Here is a 7,830-nt window from a genome sequence, read left to right as displayed (position 1 = left end):
GTGCAATAGAGTTTAGTTCTTTCTTTCCCCATTGAGAAAGGGTGTTGATAAGTGAGCGAACGCATGAGGGGGAGAGGGAATTAAAGCATATACGCCTCACGGCAAAATATATCTTTTTGGTCAACAAGAGTGGAGCGGTGGTAGGAAGGGAGGAAATAACCAAGGCTCAAGTTGACAGAAAGCGAATAATTTAGTAGCAGGGTCAGTACCATAGTGGTCTTGATCATGTCCCTGGTTCATAAAATATAAATAATGTATAGGGAATAAAATACTTGACAATTCCACGAACCAGTTCACACAGATAAAGCTTCCAAAAACTAGGATGTCATACGTTTCGATTTCCTTGGCTTGAGCAAGTGGTCGAACAGGACGACGATTTCAGTCGTATCGTGTGCAGCTTGCAGGAGACGTAACAACAAATATTTAATGTGTGCTGCATATAGCTGCCAACGGCTTAAATACCAGGATATATGCGCTCACAAAAGCGCTACGCGACCTTCTCGCATGCTAACCACCGCGTACAAGCTGATCACAATGCTGGAGCAGGTTGAATACGTTAGCGAAGCTTCGTTGTCTTGACGGTATTGATCGACATATCATACCACGCTGGGGCGTCGTGCAAGGTCGCTGCTACGATGGAATCGTCATAGAAATAGGAATGAAGGTCCGTGACTTGCTTGTTCGCACCGATTAGCAAGGGTCTGCAGTAATGTTAAATTGTACGCGCTCTTTAGGATTGGGGCGGAAGTGAGACGAGTCACTGTCGGGGTTATTTATCCTCATGTCGTCTGATGTGCACCACATGAAGCCTGGCCCACGGCAGAGACGTCACTCGATGGAATGACGTTCGGTAAAGGACGCGTCTTCAGGAAGCAGCACATGAGACAACAAACCATGATCGTGAATCAGTGCGGCTGCCGTCGCTGCTTGGCAGAGTCTCGCGAGCAAAGTGAACAGTTATTGCAGATGTCTTGCAGATAATTTTAAGCCAATTGACACCCGAGCCGGATTTATTAACAACGGGCTGAAGCGTAGGCAACTACGTAAGCGGTGAATACATTTCGTACTAGAAGACGCCGTTGAAGACCAACTGTTGGCAACATGCGCACAGATGGAGATCTGCCCCGATATTTCTGGCACGCGTCGACGACGTCGCGAGGTTTCTGCACTCGCAGAAATTGCGTGTCAACGTTTCTGTGAGTACACTGCTGTGTGACTCACGAGTATACCAATAAAACACGTCGGGTCAGATAGTTAATGTAGTCTGTATACGCTAAAGGGCGTGATGGAAAAGTTGAAAAATAACCGTGCGAACACATAACCTAGCAGCAGCTCATGGTTTTAGTTGCAGTATCAAAATTTGGGACCCTCTGGAGGTAATTGTACAGTGTATGTATGCCAAAAAGGATCCGTCGTTGGAAGATACGGTCAAGCACATCACAAACGACTGCCTTTATTGGACTTCGGGGGCATTTCTTGTTTTCAGCTTTGAAAACAGATAACACAGTGTGTGTGCATGTCTTTTTTTCTTACTTCGAGCACTTTTTTTAAGAAGCCGACAGAAGTTACTCGAATTTGGGACTACAGATTAACTATCTACCTAGGCGGACATCATTTGCAAAAAACGGCAAAGCAGTCTATACACTTATTACTCTAACTACAATAATTGACTTCTTAGTGACAAACATTAGGGCACATGTTTATACAGAAAGTTGAAGGAAATTATCATAAAAGGTTATGTGCCGTGTTTGAACATTTCAAAACGGCCATTTAAACCAAAATAATTGGTGCGAAATTATTCGACGAATTTACCTGATTACCCGCCGTGGTTGCCTAGTGGCTTTGGTGTTGCGCTGCTAAGCAAGAGGTCGCGGGATCGATCCCGGCCACGGCGGCCGCATTTAGAGGGGCGCGAAATGCAAGCACACCTGTGTACTTCGATTTAGGTACCCGTTAAAGAACCCCAGGTGGTCAAAATTAATACAGAGTCCCCCATTAGGGCGTGCCTCATAATCAGATCATGGTATTTGGCACGTAAAACACCATAATTTTCAATTTACCTGATTACCTGTTAATCTGTAGTGACGGGATCCGAGTAAATACTATGGGCTTCTTCTTTCTTTTAGATAGTATTCCAAAAGAAAGAAAAAACGCACACAATATTTTGTGCAATTGTCACCGTCTCGACCAAGATTCTTAAAAGAACCATTGAATCTTCTTTTGATACCGCTGCATAAAGAGATGTGTGATTGTTCGCGCTCGCGCTAAAACTCTTGTGGGACCAAACATTCGCGAATCGTAAGCCTTCGCAAAAATGACGGCATCTTGCAATCTGAAAGATTTACACATATCAATGGATGACGAAAATCCTGCCGGGCGCTTTGAAGATTCAAACTGTCTTTTCCTTTCTTTTGGGCGCCGCCATACGAACGCGCTCACGCAGCACATGCATTCTCAAACACAATAGATATACTTAATGATTAGGTCGTGTTGTCGCTGGTTGTCCCGGGTTTACTAAAGGGGTACCGACATGATATTCTCGACTATTAATTTTTTGCGTTATATGACAGTCCTAGACCTCTAAATCATAGAAAAGAAATGGCGAGAAGCCTCAGAACGCCGTTACTAATTTAATATGGCAGATTTCCTGCAGCCAGTTCAGGTTTCGTTTTCAGGACGATACTAGTGTCGTGACGTCCCGACACAGCATGTGGGTGCAGGACATTGGGACGTTTCGGCACTCTTTCGGGCTCGCCTCGTACGCGGTTACTCGCTGTGAGGGTCCATCCACGTAGCGGCATAGCGAAGGACCGAGCGAGTCGGCGTGAGTGTCAAAACGTTGTAATGTCCTGCTCTCACGTGACCACATACTGCATCGTGACGTCACAAAACAGTATCCTCCTGGGAAAGGATACCAAAACCGGACGTAGAGAAGTTGTTAGAATAAATTATTTACGGAGCTCTGAGGCTTGTCATTATTCTTTTTCTAGGGAATTTGGAGCTCTGCGACCTTCATTTGACGCAAAAAAAAAGAAAAATAGTCGCAGATATAGTTTCAGTACCCCTTTAATGGCGCTTTCCTTGTAGCTTAAAGAATACGTCAAACTGACGCTTGAAGAGCATTGAGAATGGCATCGTGCGCCATGTGTCCGCATCACACGTCACTATGGACGAGACGTGTCGAGTTTAATGCACATATACTGCACACACATATGCACATATATGCACACACATATACATATATTTTCTTGCGGAAATGCACTACACGATATAAATTCAAACTCCTAGCTGGCCATTATCGCCGCGCGTTTCATGAATTCGCAAATATTTAGCTGCTGAAAAGGAAATTTATAGAATATATTGAATATGTTTCCAACGCGCAAGCGACATGCCATGCGAGTCGGAGAAACATCGGATTACACGAACACACGAACTATTACCTTTTCATAATGATGAGTCATGCCTTTAGGATCTCAGTATGTTGCCGCAGGAATTTCTAGTCTCATTTTAATGCGGTAAGACTAGTTGCAGGGCAACGCGCTATCGTCATTTCTGTTCTACGATATTTCTTTTTTCTTTTCCGCTTGAAGCACTCGAGATGTCTCATGTGTCTTGCATATAGCGTATGAGAAGTGTAGCATTTTCATGTTCTCGACGGGTCAATCGCGGCTGTACAAGTATTTCTTAATATTTACACTGTTACTTCTTATAATTTTAAGAAAGAAAATAATGTTTATGAAGACAGAAGCAGCTTTTTGTGTCACAACTCTGTTCGTCCAGTTCGTTGGCAATGCTGATACACTGTTCGGTCACAAATACCGGTATGACCCGATATTTGGGGCCAAGTTTCTTATATGCTATGTTACAGGGCCGTTTTATCCGCTGACACTCCTTCTACTGATACTTTTTCAAATATTTCCTCGCAGAAACTGTGAAACTCGCAGGGTTTCTGCGGCAATGAAGAAGCATTTCTTGGTCGGAATCTGTGTCTCAATGTTCTTTTCTAATACGCGGTTGAGAACTTGGGACGCCGATACATACAAACAGGCAGTAAGGAAAGCAAAGGGAAGGAGCAGGCTCAGAACGAAGCATTTTCCATTCAATATCAATGCGTGCTGGCACGTCTTCTTTGACCTCAAGGAAAAAAAATAAAATAAAAAAATACGAGACGTACGAACACGGGTCAGAATTTCGCTAGAGACAGGTGTCCCCTCTAACACTATAAAAGGAAACAGCAAGATTGCCTTCAGGAAAACGTACGGACTAAATACGCAAACTCTGGATAGCGTTTTTTTTTTCCAGCAAGGTTAGATGGGGATCTGGAAAGCTACTCCTTACGCATTACATATGTCATATCTGAATTCCCGCATTGTGAGTGATCGTTGCCCGAAAATCACTTCGACGTTCCCTTTGACAGTACCTAAGACTGGACGTGACATATTTGCTTTTAAACTTTAGTCTGAGCGGCTATAGCTAGCTGAAGCTGGGGCCTCCGGTTGCGGTGCCTATAGTCAGGCCGACGAGATGAAAACATTTCTGTGCCAAGCACGATGACATCAAGCAGCCCGCCACGCAACACGTAGAAAGCTGGCCAGTGATGGTTATTTGCTTTCGCGGTGCGTAACCGCATGCAGACGCCGCATCGCTGCCGGAACCGAGAGTGGAGCACGACAAACGGCATTCGACGGCCCCTCTCCCGATTTGTTTACCGCTTGTTGCCTCTCGGAGAGGAGCCGGTTTCGACGGCTCTGGGACGCCATGCTGCTTTGTTTCTTGAACGTAGTGCGGGTTGATGGTATCCTCTGACGTCCATCGGAAAGTCATTCTCTGGAGAGCGCTCGAAGACGCTTTCTCACGGATAACCATAGGTCGCTTTACCGTCGCCGCTTTCGCCGTCTGTTTCCCGATTAATATTGTCGTTGGCAACACTCTCTTCGGACCTCAGCGTTGTCGTCTGAATAGAAGTAGCTGGATTTTTCGCATTTTCTGACGTCTGCGAATTTCGGAATCCGTCCAGTTAATTTGCACTGCGTGCTATATCACAGCTAAGAGAGAGAGAGAGAGAGAGAGAGAGAGAGAGAGAGAGAAACATTGTGCCCTTCAGGGTGCTGGTCTATCTCATGGCTGACACCTTCAACCTTAACCGGTATGATCGAGTCGTTGATGGGGACAAAAAAAAAGTTTTCTTCTTGGCAACATATATGGGTATGCAGATGATATAGCTGCGACAGGCGACACGAAAACTGCATGAACTAAGCTTTTATAGTTGCAGCTCTCAAACTCTCGTGTCAGATATTTCGGTGCACTCCAGGTGGCCAGAATTATTGCGTAGTATTCAACTACGGCTTTTGTCAACGCAGATGTTGTGTGAGCTCGCTGTCGTGCACAGTTAAAGAAAGAAAGCATCCTGAAGGGTATAGGGCATACCGTGGTACAGACCAGCACACTCCAACACACTTCAGTGCTTAAATTATGCAAGTCAGCAGCTGTACAGCGTTAAGTGGCTGCTACTGTATTGAAAACCTTTTTTACAAATATAATTTCTATAACTGTATAGTTATATTACATTTCTATATATTGTATTTCTAATAACTATAATTACATATTATAAGTCCACAAAACTGCTGCTTAAGCACTTCATTCTACACCGGTGACGAATTAAGTCCATAATATATGTGTAGGGACGCGTTAAAATGCTCCCATTATAACGTGAAGTTGCTAGTTAAGCTAGATTTCATTAACCAAGGCGTCCTAAAACTCGCTGATATTTTCAACTCATAAAAGCGTGCTTCGCCCTTCGCACCTGTCGTGATTTCGTGCTTGCGAACACATTTGAGCCCCTCATCCGTTGCTAGCACACCCAGTGCTTCGGTTCAGCTGGATGAGTACCATATTATTGCAGTTACACTGACACTACTGTCGTTAATTATTTTTGAATTAGGTGACCTCCGGCATTTCGCCGAATTTAACGGAGGGCCACGAAAGAAGCTGCCATACCCTCCCTCCGCCCATGCCTATACTCTCCAAGTGCGAAGATTGTTTCTGTAGCTACGTGGGTATGTTCCCGAACAGGGACACATGCAATCCTGTATGCCTTTAAAGACAAGACGGGAAAATCACACTGACACTGAGCGTGTACCACCCGCCGTGGTTGCTCAGTGGCAATGGTGTTAGGCTGCTGAGCACGAGGTCGCGGGATCGAATCCCGGCCACGGCGGCCGCATTTCGATGGGGGCGAAATGCGAAAACACCCGTGTACTTAGATTTAGGTGCACGTTAAAGAACCCCAGGTGGTTAAAAGTTCCGGAGTCCTGCACTACGGCGTGCCTCATAATCAGAGAGTGGTTTTCGCACGTAAAATCCCATAACTTTTTTGAGCGTGTACTGTCTCATGTAGCCGTGCAAGCGTGAATGCAGCGGCGGTGCGCCAGTGGTCAAGTTGCATAGCTGCAGTCTCCACCGTCATCTAGACATATATGGTGATGCACTAGCCGTGCGCTGAACGCATGCTTTCCTGAACCTTAATTTTTGAGAAGACACGCATATTCGGCTTGAACGGAACGTATCGCGAACAGCTCACGAGGGCATTGCTTGAGCCCTATATAATTAAGCCGCATTCACGGCAACTCCTTGTGTCACCACTGTCGCCTTGTGTCAGCGAGTAAATTGCAGTATCTATGTTGAATGTGGCTGTGAATACGTAACATTCCTGTGATGTCATTGCCTGTATAAGCGGCAACGCGCGCATGCAGCAATTTGCTGTAATTCGAAAGTGGACCAGTGACGTCACATGCTCGATGGAAAGTACAGTGGGGAAAAGTCAACATCACGTTTACGAAAAACGTCCAGCGCGAAATGTTTCATGCAGACGCTTCGCATACGTCTTCTCTCGCACATGTGCTACTACTCGCAGTGAATACGAGACAACATCGCCGCTTGTCTCGCTACGCAATAACCAGCGGGGGCCGCCGATTCGGTAGACCAAGATAAGATGAAACTATGGGGACGGCTAATAGATCCGCGTTTGGTTTCCGAAATCCCAGTCACCGAGGCGGCAACCGACCTCTCCAAAGAAGCGGAACAGCTTCGGGGTTGACTAGAAACCGCGTCGTAGCCTGGTGCCTGCTTGCGAGGCGACGGGATTCCTGCCGCAAAAGTAAACAGCTATGCGCATTAGGCCGTCCGAAAGCGGCTGTCTGCGTCCGTCCGACGATCGCCTTTGGAGGACCCCCGCTCTCGCCCTCCCTGCACTAGCATTCTAGAAAAAAATAATAAGAGGGCGTGGGGAGAAGTTGAGAAGTGACTTTGCAGTAAATAGTTGAATGGAGTGTCTAACCTCCGAGGACCTAGATTCCACCGGTGCGGCGGCGAGCTGGGTATTCCCTCGCCCGCGGCTTCGGTGGGGCCTCTTCTTCCACTTCGGGCGAGCGACCCAGATCGCGTTAACGAAATCCGGCGTGGCAGGTGACGTCACGGCGCTTAGCGGGCCAATGGGAAGGCCACGCTCCGGCTTGGCCCCGTGACCGTTAGGAATCTCGCCGACGCTTATCGGCCCGGTCCTCGCACTTTTCGTCCCTCTTCCTCCTCTTCCAGACGGAGGAGGAGGAGAAGAAGATGCTTGGGCTGCCGGCGGCGACGACGCCGAATTTCGTCTGCTTCACCGCCTCTATTTTATTATTTTTGTTTCTTTCTGTTTCTGTCTCTTTTCTGCCCTTGGCAATGGTGACGCGAAGTTCTTTTCTCGAAGTTCGTTTTTCTTTTTTAATGAAGTGACGGTCGCATGGGGCAGGCTCCATGTGAGGAGAGGTTGAGCCGGGGAGGGTGAGTGAG

Source organism: Dermacentor andersoni, chromosome 2 (genome assembly GCF_023375885.2).
Source record: "Dermacentor andersoni chromosome 2, qqDerAnde1_hic_scaffold, whole genome shotgun sequence".
Lineage (NCBI taxonomy): Eukaryota > Metazoa > Arthropoda > Arachnida > Ixodida > Ixodidae > Dermacentor > Dermacentor andersoni.
Note: the sequence above shows the minus strand (reverse complement) of the source record.